This window comes from Ovis canadensis, chromosome 2 (genome assembly GCF_042477335.2).
Source record: "Ovis canadensis isolate MfBH-ARS-UI-01 breed Bighorn chromosome 2, ARS-UI_OviCan_v2, whole genome shotgun sequence".
Taxonomy (NCBI): domain Eukaryota; kingdom Metazoa; phylum Chordata; class Mammalia; order Artiodactyla; family Bovidae; genus Ovis; species Ovis canadensis.
The window spans coordinates 171,091,874-171,106,025 of record NC_091246.1 but is presented as its reverse complement, the minus strand read 5'-3'; the positions used below and the strand labels follow the sequence as shown (position 1 = coordinate 171,106,025).

The window sequence follows — 14,152 nt, the reverse complement described above, 5'->3', positions numbered from 1 at the left end:
TATTTTCCTAAAACAGAGATCAGCAAACCAGAGCCCATTAGCCCATTGCCTGTTCTTACATAGTCATGATCTAAGAATGGATTTTATATTTTTTAATGACTTAAAAAAATTTTAAGATTAATATTTTGAGACATGTGAAAATTACATGAAATTCTAATTTCAGTCTCCATAAATAAAACTGCATTGCAACACAGCTACTCATTCATTCATTTTTTTAGCTGCTTTCACACTACAGTGGCACCTTAACAGAGACCATAATCGACCATAAATCCTAAAATATTTACTACCTGGTACTTTGAAAAGAAGGCTGCTGACCCCTGGCCTAGAGAATATTTAGTGGGTAGGTAACATGGCATCTAGTGTCATTGCCTTACTTCCATCCATTGGTTTGACGAGTATTTCTTCGGTAGGTCTATCATTCCAGGGCAGAGAGCTAACTATGGTCACTCTGCTCCCCACTTTGGCCCAGTCTTGCCTCTATACAAAGGGCCAACAATGCCCTTGTGCAGGAAGAAGACAAGCTCAACTTCAGGTCAAATTCTAGTTCTCCAGAGTTGTCCTTGTCTGTATCCCCATGTTTCCTGGTTCTCCATTTTTGCCATATATCCACCATTCCCATAATAGGCTCCCTGTACAGACACCACTCTTAAAAGTCTGTATTTCCTACCAGAGACTCTAAGGTAGTAGTCTGGGTCAAAGCGTTTTGATTTGCCAGCCGATTACCAGTTCTGCCCTAGCAGCCACATGCAATGAATTTGTTTGGGGCCCTTGTGAACATTTTGCATACTTCATCACCCTCCTGGGTTCCATTCTTCTTCCTGATCATGAATGCCCCTGGAGTTCATCAATTTCCTTCTACATTCAAACCTCTAGCCTATAAATCTATGACTTCAACCTTACCAACTGGCTTGTCATTTTACCTCTTGAGCTCAGTTCATACAATAACCAAACACATGAGTATAACACACAAAAAGACTCTATACAGGTGGATCTCCCAACCTAGGACTACCTATCCCTTATTTTAGCAACTGGCACAAAAAGGTATCTATTAGTATCACTCCCAAGCAGCATCCAGAACATCCCTTCTCTTTTTTCCCTCCACCATTGCTGGTTGGCCCAAAGTTTCTATACCTGCTTCATCTGAGAGTTACTCACCACCCTTTCTACACACCTGGGGTCCGAAGGATACCTGCATCTCAAGTACTGCTTCAGAATGCCTCTCCTGCTTATATTAAAGCTTTACCTACAACACTGTAAAGCAACTGTACTCCAATAAAAATTAATATTATTTTTTAAAAAGCTTTAGCATTCCTATTTCTATTACAAGCAAAAAAAGGGGGCCTCCTGCCACTGGGACTGCAATGAAGTAATGATTTTGGCTAGACTTCCAGGAGTCAGAATATAATTCCCTACAGAAAGATGTTAATAATCCAAAACAAGGCTATGCCCATAGTATTAATGGCACTATAGAACCCATCTCTAATGCATATTATATTGTTGCAATTAACTAATTCACAAACACATTCACAAGCTGTGGACTGACCATCTAAAAACTAGCTATGAAATGTCAGGAAGACTTTACAGCAGAGAAATTAGCCTAGAGTGAAGACTTCAGTGAAAATGGCAGTTTATTTTCAGCAAAGGGGATTTCACTGCAATCCTGAAGAAACCTGCCATGGTGAACAGCTCTTAAAACTGCATGGACAGCTCACAACCAAAAGAGTGGTGTCAAGAATGAATACACTGATGGAATCACAATTAACCATTATCTCAATTCTGAGTAGCAACAATCTAGGTAGTATCAATCAAATAAAAAATGAAAATTTTTAAAAACACACAGGAAACTTCTGCCTGCTTGGAGAATGATACAGAACGCCAACTAGTGACATATCCTTACAACCAGAAAAAGAAACTAGAGGTAAGTAGTCCATATTCCAAACGAATATGCAAAATATTACAACTTTAGAACTTTCACTTGATGAATCTAGCCTAATTTCCTTAAACAGTTCTCAAACTTCCTAGCATCAAGACTCTGTGCATTATTGAAAATTGAGGACTCCAAGAGTTTTTTTTTGTTAATATGAATTATAATTATCAGTATTTACTATATTAAGAATTAAAGGAGAAAACTTTAACTACTGATTCATCTTAAATTTTTTAAGCTTGACTTATAATTTAAAAATTTATATATGAGATACCACACAATTAAGTTGATTCTCCCATCTATGGACACAGGCTGTTTCCAATTTTTCACTGTAATAAAATGAAATCATAGATATGTAAATATGCAGTTCAGTTCAGTTGCTCAGTCGTGTCCGACTCTTTGTGACCCCATGAATCGCAGCACACCAGCATACCTGTCCATCACCAACTCCCGGAGTTCACTCAGACTCACATCCATCGAGTCAGTGATGCCATCCAGCCATCTCATCCTCTGTTGTCCCCTTCTCCTCCTGCCCCCAATCCCTCCCAGCATCAGAGTCTTTTCCAATGAGTCAACTCTTCCCGTGAGGTGGCCAAAGTATTAACAAGGAAAAAAAAGGGTTGCTCTATAGTGTTATGGGAAGAAAATCAGGTAATAAAATAGCATTTAGAGTTTACTGTCTTTTTTTTAGTTAAAAAAATGCAATATCAAATAAATGTTTTATTAAAGCACTTGTTTCAGTGAACTGCTCGTATCTGAAAATGCAGACATCTATCTCATCTCTCTATCAAGGCTGAGTTTCTGCAGAGTGGAAAGTGCTTATTCATATACACTCTACAAATATCTGTTGAATGAAACAAATTATTTTCCACTTTTAGAATGTGCAAGACAATGATTAAGTTCCAGTTTTGTACAAAAATATGTTCTGCTTTCCTCTGAGTGATTCATTTTAAAATTTTAATGACATGTTAATATGAGAATATACTTTTGAAAAATTACTACACAAAGAAAGTTTAGCATTAAAAATGACACAGCTTTACAACTTTTGCAAATTTCTTTCATGTTTAACCTAACAGAGGACAGCTGGATTCTCTTATCTGCTTCTACATACAATCTGTTGTGATACCTGCTTTGACTGAACTACATGAAAACAGCCCCACACAAGTATGCAGTGAGAAAAAAGGAAGTATATAATACTATTAATATCATTTTCAGAGAATTATGGATGTTCTTTGATACTACACCAAAACTTGATAAGTAGACAAGTTTGTGGGCTAGCTATAATATGAAATTGAATATCACATAAGCTTTCTGTATTCTGTTACAGGCTTTCTATAAGGGTCTTTTACCATAATTTTGGAATATTGATCACTTTGAAAATATTGTTTCATCGAGTTATTGTTGTCCAGTCACCCAGTCACGTCCAATTCTTTGCAAGCCCATGGTCTCCCTGTCACTCACATTCTCCTGATTTTTGCCCAAGTTCATGTCCATTGAGTTATATAAACATTGAAGATCCTGAGATAACACCACAGCAAAAATTCACATTCATAATAACATCACCACCCATCCCATTGGAAAACTCTTAAAGTAATGAGAAGCTGACAAGAACCCAGCAGCTGATGTAAGAATTCTAAAATTTTAATTTTCCGTAGAAAGTTAAAATTTTATCATCAGCAACAAATATTGTCAATTGTTTTTCCCTGAACAAAAGATCACTTTGTTCATTTTCAAGAAAATGACTGCCAGATATCTAAGTCTAAATAATCATGGTTTGTCTGGTATTCGATCTTTCAAGCAAAAATGATATTTCATGTAAAATATGGCTAATTCAGCTTGCAACTCAAAGGAATACTTAAGGGTTTTCCTTGAGATAAAATACTCTGGATATACAGCAGAAGTGCCTTTTGCATATTTCCTATCTCATCATATATATAGAGAGAATATAAAACCATCACATATGAAATATCAAACATACATAAAATACTCAAACATCATATATAGAATATTAAAACAATGCACTCAAGGATCAAGATTTAATAAAACTAATAATTTTTACTGTTTCATTAAGGACACTCAAGTTAAAATTGGCTTTTTTGAGTTTTTGTTTTGGTTTTTTTTTTTTTTTAAACCATGAATGCATAGCAGTGAAGAATATGATGATTACTAGTAGAGTCTGGTGTCACTGACATTTAATATCTACTAAGATATTCAGTTTTACCTACTACTATTTACCTACTAAGTGAACTCCAGGAGTTGGTGATGGACAGGGAGGCCTGGCACGCTGCAATTCATGGGGTCGCAAAGAGTCGGACACGACTGAGTGACTGAACTGAACTGATTTTACCTACTACCTACTACTACTAGTATCAGCAGAGCAAATGTAAAAACAGTGGAAAAGGAAACAGTTAGTATTACCATAAAGATAATTTTAACCTAATGGATCCCCCGAAAGGGTCCCAGTGACTGACCAACAGGCTTACATACCACAACCTTGTGGACCACTTCTGTCTTAAGAAAACACTGAAAGCTAATGAATGATAACTTGCCATCTTCAAATCCATAGTAAATGCCCTCCAACATAAAAAACACACTAAATACCTGTATGAATTATTTCTTTTTAACTCAAAATTTGTCCAATTTGTTCTGAAAGTGAAACAATAATATAAATAACAGTAGTGATTAACATGTAATGGCCTCTGACAGGTATTATGCCATTTAATCCTCGTAACTCTATCAATTCTCTGAACTTCATGTCACAGATGAGGAAGCCTGAAGTGCAGAGAACTAAAGCCACACTTCCAAAGTGTCAATAAGTACCAGTATTTATGGATTCTGGCTTTACTTGTGGCTCAGCTGGCAAAGAATCCACCTGTAATGCTGGGAAGATCCCCTGGAGAAGGGAGAGGCTACCCCACTCCATTATTCTGGCCTGGAGAATTCCATGGACTGTAAAGTCCATGGGGTCAAAGAGTTGGACACGACTAAGTAGCTTTAACTCCAATACTTTGGCCACCTCATGTGAAGAGTTGACTCACTGGAAAAGACTCTGATGCTGGAAGGGATCGCGGGCAGGAGAAGGGGATGACAGAGGATGAGATGGCTGGATGGCATCACCGACTCGATGGACGTGAGTCTGGGTGAACTCCGGGAGTTGGTGATGGACAGGAAGCCTGGTGTGCTGCGATTCATGGGGTCGCGAAGAGTCGGACACGACTCGACTGAACTGAACTGAACTGAACTGAAGCAGCTTCCACTTTTACTTTAAGTATTTTTCCTACCTCATATTAGTCTTAACAACCTTTTTATTATCCCCTTTTCCCTTAACTCTTTATACTTTAATACCATTTTACAGATGAAACTTGTAATCAAAAAAGTAAAGTATCCTGCCCAAGGTGACCCAACCATTAGATCATCTATATTTAAATCCAAGTCTGTCTCACTCCTAAGAGTGCAGTACACATTCTGCTTTCCTGTACCAATTATCAACAAAGCCTTTGCATATAAACAGACTGATGAGTAAAAAAGTCTTACATAGTTTTAAACAAGACAACTGAGCAAGGCCTCTATTTGTAATAATTCTTGCTGACTATTTCTGTCACAAACTAGAACAAAGTCTACTTTCCTTTAAAATAGTATATGATCCAGATAAATAGTTCACTAATTCACATTATTAGACACTTAGCTGTGAACAGGACAATGAATCAATACAGATAAGCTTTCTCTTAAAAAAAAAATACTCAATACACTCAGGTGATATTATTCCAGTATGACAGATGAAAAACCTGAAACCCAGAGAAGTAACTAACTTCCCCCAAAGACAAGCTGTTCACAAATGGTACAGTCAAAATCAGTCTGGACTGACCCTGAAGCCTAAACTCTTCAATTACATGGCCTGCATATATTAAAGCAGGCAATGACCTAGGAATTGTTCTCAAGGTCTGTATACAGAGCTTGCTGAAATCATAACAACTCTCACCAAGGCAATCAACATATGAATCATCTTGCATCTCAAAGATGAAGAGATGAAAAGGAAGCTGGTGCATGCTGAAAATAAAAAGCCATGTTCTAAGGTACTTTCAGTAAAGCATCTATAGGTAATGTTGAAGAAAGGAATAAAATTCAGTTACAGTAATGTTGAAGAAATAAAATTCAGTTACAGTAATGTTGAGGAAAGAAAGAAAATTCAGTTACAGAGGTGTCAGATGGCACACATCTCTGTGGCTAAAATAAGCCTACTTCTGTTTAAAAACAAAACAACAACAAAAAAAGGCCTAGAGGAGAGCCACAGGCTATCTACAGAGTGCACAACAACTTTCAGATGCCAGGAACCCAGGAATGCTGCAAACCTCAGTAAACGGCAATGGAAATCATTACCTTAAGACACTAAAACTCCAATCAATCAGAAAAATTTTAATTTCAAGTTATAATTTGCAAAAGTCAAGGGTTATGGCCCAATGTTTGTTTCTATTTCAAGGGCTTACAGTACGAACTGTTGCTTAATATTAAACCCCAACGCAGAAAAGAATAGAATCAAGGTTTAATCCAGTTCAATTCACCTTCACAACTTGTTGTAAGAACTTGCAGAAATATAAACATCTTGAGCTTGGACAGAGGAATGTGGCTTTAATTTCAAACCAATTGTATTCTCAAGGAGTCCCCACACACACTTGACATTTGACAGGAAGGTGACAAAATGGAAGGCTGTGGTATACCACCTAAAAGGGCAAGCATTACAGGCAAGAGATGAGCAATTACACTTGTCACAGAATACCATATTCTGGATTCCCTCTGTGGCAAAGATTTAAAAAAAAAAACTTACAGAGCAAACCTTACCTCCTCCACCAATGATTCCCAGCATGACCAAAAAGAATCAGAATCTAGTAATGTAAAACCAGCTGACAGATATATAGGAAAAAAAAAAAAATCAAGATTGAGGTCATGTCCCTTGACATGCATCATTTACACTAAGGATTCCCTCACTTATCTGAATTAATTTCATGTACCTCATTTCATTCAGATAATTGAAGTTTTCCTCTTAAGAGTTGTGAAGTGTTTACCTCAACATAATGAGTAAACTGTCCACTTAAAAATGCCACTACAAAAATTACCACCGCCCCCCCCTACACTACACATATACTTCACTATCATTAAAAGTATGAGATTTTGGCCTTCACGGAAAATTTAGTTCAAAATTCCTCTTTAAAAATTAGCACAAGAAATTCTACAAGAAAAGTTATGGTCATTACCTTTTTAATAACTGTCTGCATTACTTGTTACAGACATGGTAATTTGGATACTCAATACATGACTACTGTTCTGAAGCCAAATTAAAGGTTTTAGACTACTAAAGAGTTTGATGACTTGCCTCAATACAATAACTGGGATTGTACGGAGAACAAAATCAAAGAGGTCTCTTTTTCATGAGCAGACATTTAAGGGCCTTTTAACGAGAATTTACTCTACAGTATATAATTACTAATGAACAAAAATAGGGCCATTAAATTCACTTCTTTATAGTGCCATAAAACTTCTATTTGTAAGAAATATAAAAAATATACATTTAATCAAACTCAAGAAAACTCTTAAGTGTGCAACACCTAACAATACATAGTAAAAACTATATACTTTTTCTTCTTAAATAAATGTCCTGCCAGATGACTATGACTAATTTTGTATGTGGATATGCTTATAATTTAAAATACACAGACTCTCTGGTACTAATGATGGCAATGAAATGTCTGAACTTCTTATATGAATTCTCAATTTCTATATGAACACTGGTTTCCAATACTGATAACAAACTTACTGTTGATTACATCCAATCGATATTTGTATATTGTCTATCACCTGCTATGTGTCAGGTACTGCAGTAAGTGCTAAGGACACTGTCAGGAACAGCACAAATTCAGTCCCAACACTCGAGGAATACAGAGTCTAGAAGGAAAGAAAGAATGAAAAAACACACTATGGGAAACTTGGTGGAATAACAGATATTTGGTCAAATGAAAGCTCAAAACTTCGAGAAGATCTGGGTAGAAAATCAAACACTTGAAAATAATTAGCTACCACTAAAATTCGATAAAAATAAACCAGTAAGTAACTCAGCTAAGGCAGAGAACCAAGAGCAGAACAGTCAGGAAGTAATGAGTATGTGACCAGGGTGTTCTAGTATCAGATGCAAATGAAAAGCTGACCCTCAAAAAAGCTGAAATTATAGCAGCCAAAGAGCCCAGCTCTCAGCTGTCCTGTTCTCAGTATCTGACAAGTCAATCTGGTGAATGTGAGCCTAAGAAGCAAAATCAAAGCATTCTGACTCTGCTAGTGATGTCACAGTTGAAGCAGGACCCCAACCACCCACCATGGATAAGACCAGGCCCCAGTTCCAAGGGAAGAGAGGACAGCAAGGAGACAGAGATGGTCAAGCAGGAGAGTTCTTGAGCAGGCTCAAGACAAGGTTCAGGTCCGCAGAGGATACGAAATACACAAAATAATAATACAAGAAACACATCAACTCTATGGACTATTCAATAGCAAGGAAAGACTGTGGAATTGCTTTACTTTTAAAAATAAACACTCAAAATTATATTCTTAAATTTAAAAGCCTTAAGTGTGACCTTCAAGAGTGGGAGAAAAGGACTAGACATTCTTACTAATTCTTACCAATTGCCTGATTCTATAACCTAACTCCATCTAAATCTATATTTATAGTCTACATGCTTTACATATACTTCCCCAAGATGTTTATGGCATATGTTTCAAAACTCCTGATGAGCAAAAGCATTTTTCAAAATGAGAATCTCATAGTCAAACTGAGTATGTGCAAAGGATGTGAGAAGATATCATATCTCAGTAAGCAATGGGTGCTCAGGGCACTGGAATAATTCCAGACTTCACTTCCTGAAGAGGCTGAGGATCTTAAGGTATTTTCAGTCTTAAAAATCAGTTCAAAAACTGGGCAGAAAACACAGAACGAGGAGTGGACAAGCCAAGTAGCCTGGTTCTGACATAGGAACCAGCAATGTTAGAAGAGGAATTATCTGCTCCCTATAAATTAAGCACCACCATACTTTACTACTGGAGGAGGAAATGGCTACCCATTCTAGTATTCTTGCCTGGAGAATTCCATGGACAGAGGAGTTCACGGGGTCGCAAGGAGTCAGACACAACTTGAGCAACAAACACATACGCAACACATACATACACTCTACTATACAACGGTTTTTAGTAACAGTGCAGGAGAGAGGAAAAAGGTGCATGTAGTCCAAAGATGATGTCCCTGTGAAGACTATTATTTATATAACTCAACATATTCAAACAGAATAACACTATGGAAACAGCCTTGCATTTGCCCAAACATCATTTGCCAAGGCTATTCAACTGGTGGAGTGGTGGTACTTTCCAAAAGAAATGCTTGAAAATTTTCCTCACTTTTTTAAATAAACAAAACATTATAATAATCTATGAAAGAAAGAAAATATAAGTCTAAGAGAAAAAAATATAGTGCGGTCTTGGTTTTTTGGTTTTGGTTTTGGTTTGGGGTTTTTGCTTTATTTTTTCAGTATATCCATCATGAAGCACATTATGTCAGCCAAAAACTGTTTAAAGTATCATTTAAAGACAGCTTGTAAAGGCAGTCTGAACTCTGAAAGTCATGTTGCTTCCAGGAGTCTATATACTGAAAAATATATCTTTATAAAGTGAAACAAAGGTGGCCTTAAAATGTGGCCTATGATAACAATTAGGATCATTCAATTCACAATTTTCAAACTTTGCTCCAGCAGAAAAACTGCATTATTTTAGCTCTACGTGGTGTCCTATCAAAAAGTTTAAGTAACACTGTGTTTCCCCAATTTCACAGTGGATAACGTATATTAAAGAATAAAATTCTCAATGTTAAGCTTTTTCCTTAAATTTTCTAAAATATTATCAGATACATGTTACCTCTTTCAGTATTGGAATTAAGCCTAACAGAGTATCTGATTCAACACAAAAACAGAAATGAGATATTTCAAGTTTATAATATCATCATTCATGACTTCCAGACACTCTGCTACCTTCTTAAGTTTGATTAAGCCCAACAAAACCACAAGCATTTACAAAGGTCCCACTACACTTGACATGAAGCATACACAGATGAATAAAACACAGTCCATCTTACAGGAAGCCCCCACCAGGGAAAGTGCACACAAGCCAAAAAGTCTCTACTAAATGCCTGCAGTAAACACTGGAGTGGGAGATGCAAAGAATTCACCCCAGGCCAGCAAGAACTTCCAGACTTCTGCGTTGAGGACCACTAAGAAAAGGGATGCTGAGGATGCTGGAATTCAATGCCTACATGCGTACAGACCTTTCTTCTTTATTATATCAAGGTTACATACATCATAACTCTAGAATTCTTGAAATGCCAATCTCCTGGAATTGACACAGACTACCTGAATCAAGAATATGAATAAACATTCTTGAAATGAAAACAGTTACTAAATTCAAACAAACTGGAAATTGTTTCAACTGGTAAAAATGTAAACACTCCTTAAATATAATTTGTATCTAATGAGTCCAAATCACAAACTAAGGCCTATACTCAAAATATGGGGAAAAAATTAAAAGTTAGTAATTATTTGGCTTTTAAGACATCAAAATCAAAACAAATTTTGGTACAAAAATATCCACTGGGGAGGTCTAAAGTATCTACTTAAGTGTTCAGTTAAACCAACTAGTTCTCTTTAGTTCATGTTAAATCTCTTCAGGGAATTTGGATTACTTTCTCTCTGCAAAATAATGACGCTGAATTAAGTTAATAATAAATAACTAATAATCAGCTGCTGAAGTTCCTCACAAACAGAAAATTCTGTACTTCTGCCGTCCGTGAAATTAAGACGTCAACATGGTTTCAAAACAAGAGTAAAGAAGCCTTAATTTCTCAAAGTGGTAATGCTATAAACATCAGTTTCCTACCTTATCTCAGTATCAAGGTTCAGATTTTACCTATCCAGTTTTCAAGTTCGTCAAAGAAAGTTTCATGATTCAAAGGGTATTCCTCCCACCCTCTATACTAAAACTGTTTCTTTAAAACAAGATCCTAAGGAAAATGCATAATGAAAGGCAGTGCGAGCTGAGGAGACTACTCCACATCAAACCTGGAACGCACTAACTAAAATTCAGTATTGCACTTTGTATGTGAGTTCCTACATGAAACTCCCGCCATGCTTTAGTTTAAGGTTAAACAGGTTAATAGAATCCAATAAAATGGCTCTATTGAATTATACTGGATTTCTTTGCAGCAGCTCCTTTACCTGACCATTCTGTTGAGCTTTAAAATCAACTTCAGGGGTAGCACCCAGGAACCAAGGCGAGCCACGGCTCACGGGGGCTGCACTCTGCAACCCACCTCATGTGGAAAATCACCGTCAACGCACGTTTTCCACTTCAAACTGTGATACGGTGGAGGAAAAAGTGCATAGCCTTCTCTTTGAACCTCCCATCACACTGCCTCCAGGCGCTAACTTAAGAATTATCTCGAAGATAATCTAATGCAGTACAGTTCTCAGAAGACTCTATAAAGTTGCCTTCGCCAGAGAGGAGAGGGGGGAAAAAAAACCTCGCCCGTAAAGGTTAAATTACTATAGTACTGCAACTTCGCTGTTGGGTTCGTGTCTGGATTTACAGGATTAATTCCGGGGCCATTTCCACCAGTACAACTGCCTGGATCCCGATTAAAACAAAGTGTATGCTGGATCCTCATGGGAGACAAGTGGCGGGGGTGCGAAGAGTGAGTGAGGTCGTAAGTCTCTGCAGACTAAGTAAGGGGCTCCTGAGGTCAGGAAAGTGAGGGCACTAATTGGGCCAGATGGAAAGGGTCCTTCAGGCAGGCCTGCGGGCGCGCGGCGCGAAGGACCACCGGCCCGGCAGTCTCAAGATCGGCGAGGAGGGCCTACGGCCGAGCCCGGGAACCTGGCCTCCTCCCAGCCAGAAGGCGACGCGCCTCCACCCACTCCCGCGGCAGAGCGAAGAGGCGGCAGCGGCGCGCCGAGCGGCGGGAAGCCGGCCCGCAGAAAACGTAGAACCCAAGAAAAGGGAGTCAGAAAATGGCCAGTGCGCAGCAAGACTGATACGCAGCAGCCCGGGTGCCCGGCGGACCGCGGCACCGCCAGCGCAGCGCGTGCGCCCGGGAAGCACACCGCCCGCGAGGCCCTCAGCTCCGCCCCCCCCCCTCCCCCGGCTCCCTGCGCCGCCGCCGCCGCCGCCGCCAAAACCCCTCTGGGAACTCCGAGCCGCGCGGTCCCGCGAGGCGGGCGCCTTGGAGCGGAGGGGAGGGGCTGCGCTCCCCGCCTCCCCGCCGGCCCGCGCGGCTCCCCAGCCCGGAGCCTACTCACCTCCTCCTCCTCCTCCTCCTAGTCTCTCCCTCCTGGCCACCGGCGCGGCCCAGCCGGCGACGCGCTGACGCCGGGCCCCTCCCCCGCGGCCGCAGCCGCCGCCGCCGCCGCCGCCGCCGCCCCGCCCGGCCCGCGGCCGCAGCGGCCTCGGGGCGCGTCAGGCGCATGCCCCGCCCACTGGGTCCGCCCACGCGCTCAAGACTCCGCCTCCAGCGCTGCCGGGACTCTGCTAGTCCCTGACTCAGCGGCCGCTCCCGCCCTCTGGAGAATACCGCATGTGGGCTCACTACCCCCGCACCTCTTTTTACCTGTTCACTGCCCGAGGACCTCGCTTTGCCGCCCACCTCCCCACCTTTCCCATCTCTGGATCGCACCCCTGTCTTCCCCTTAAGGTTTTTAGTACTCTTTCCTCAACCCCTAGTCTGGTTGTAAGCTCTCATGCCTTCTTTTCTTTCTAGAAGATCTTCTCTGCTCACTAGGTCAGCCTCAGTTTGCAGTTTCTTGCCAGTCCTTCCCTCCTGGTCCCCGTTCCTCTCCCCTCCCTGCTGGAGCCTCAGGGTCCTCGTACGCACTGGACTTCTCCCCTGCCACCGCTACCTGCTGTGCAGCTCGCACTTCCTGAGCGCCTGCTCTGCCAGCGCGTTCTAATTTCCCTCCCTCTGGTCACGTCGGAACCCTGTGAAAAGGCTCGCTTCTTCCTTTACCTACATTTTGAGCGTCTTTTCTGTTCTGACTACTCCAAATACTTCAGATGCAGTGTAGGAGTTAAACAAATGCATGTGCGCTACCCCACTCACCTGAAGAGTCTCTGAAATAGTTAAAATTCACAAAACTGGGTCTTCCTTGGTTGTCCAGTTGCTAAGACTTGGTCCTTCCAGTGCAGGGGGCTTGGATTCGATTCCTGATCAGGAAACTAGATCTGGCATGCAGAAAGTAAAAAAGGATCCTGAATGCCACAATGATGAGGGAAGATCCCAATTACCACAACTAAGACCCAGTGCAGCCAATAAAGTATTAAAAAAAAAAAAATTCACAAACCTGAGCAATAGCAGTGGTGCCTCTTAGACTTGCATGGGTTCCCTCCAATCTTTTTCTGTGCAATAATATATTAAATGACACAATTCCTGTTGGGGATTAAAGTTCACACATTTTGCCTGTTACTTTCTCTGCAATCTAACCTCACTTTAGCTCTTTTATTTATAAAATTCATATTCAGTAGAAGAGCACCAGGATCTTTTAGATCTCCTGTTTTCTTACCTGTAAAAGGAGGAATGTGTTTCTTCCACGTTTCAATTTCTGTGATTCCGAATCAAAGGGTTTTGTATTTGGAAAGCGCTTGTGGGTTAAATGAGTTAGAAAAAGGCAAAACATGCAAATGTAACTAGAACTCCAGTAACTTCATTTTAAAAACTGCAACTTGGAAGAGTTGGACTGTGATGTGGAAATGAATTAAACATAACAAAATGAGGGAAACTGATTAGGCCTTTGGAAGCAACATCCACAAGTTGCTTTAAATTATGTGAGTAAACATTATTATCCTTAAATTGAAGAGTAAAAACTATCTTCCATTCTAAACAAAATCCAGGCTCTATGTAGACCCTTGAAGTTTAAAACCATTGTTGAACTGAACAACAGCATTATAAGCATTTGAAAGCCTAATCAACCATCTGTCCATCCCCTTTAACACAAATTGGGAAACAGAAAACTATAAATGCCAAAAGCTGAAAGTGAGTGTTCCTAAAAACACATAAAATAGTAAATCCTATCCATGGAACAAGTACAAGAAGAACCCCAAAGGCTATGGCTGCCATTTCATTGCTCTGGAAATCCAGTCTTAGAATGTTATAATTAA

At 39.9% G+C, this 14,152-nt stretch overlaps 1 protein-coding gene across 21 annotated transcripts in view; it reads right to left on the bottom strand.

The window, feature by feature from the left end:
• Nucleotides 1-12,427, bottom strand: part of GTDC1 (glycosyltransferase like domain containing 1) — a 502,335-nt gene extending 489,908 nt beyond the window's left edge. For 7 of the 21 annotated variants that reach the window (XM_069577647.1, XM_069577654.1, XM_069577650.1 and 4 more), the window contains exon 1: nt 12,301-12,421. The gene's annotated coding sequence lies outside the window, so the exon portion shown is untranslated. Of the gene's footprint in view, nt 1-7,733; nt 7,862-12,300 lie in introns of all 21 variants that reach the window. The other 14 variants (XM_069577660.1, XM_069577656.1, XM_069577661.1 and 11 more) reach the window with 10 other exon arrangements.
• Nucleotides 12,428-14,152: the final 1,725 nt, after the last annotated feature.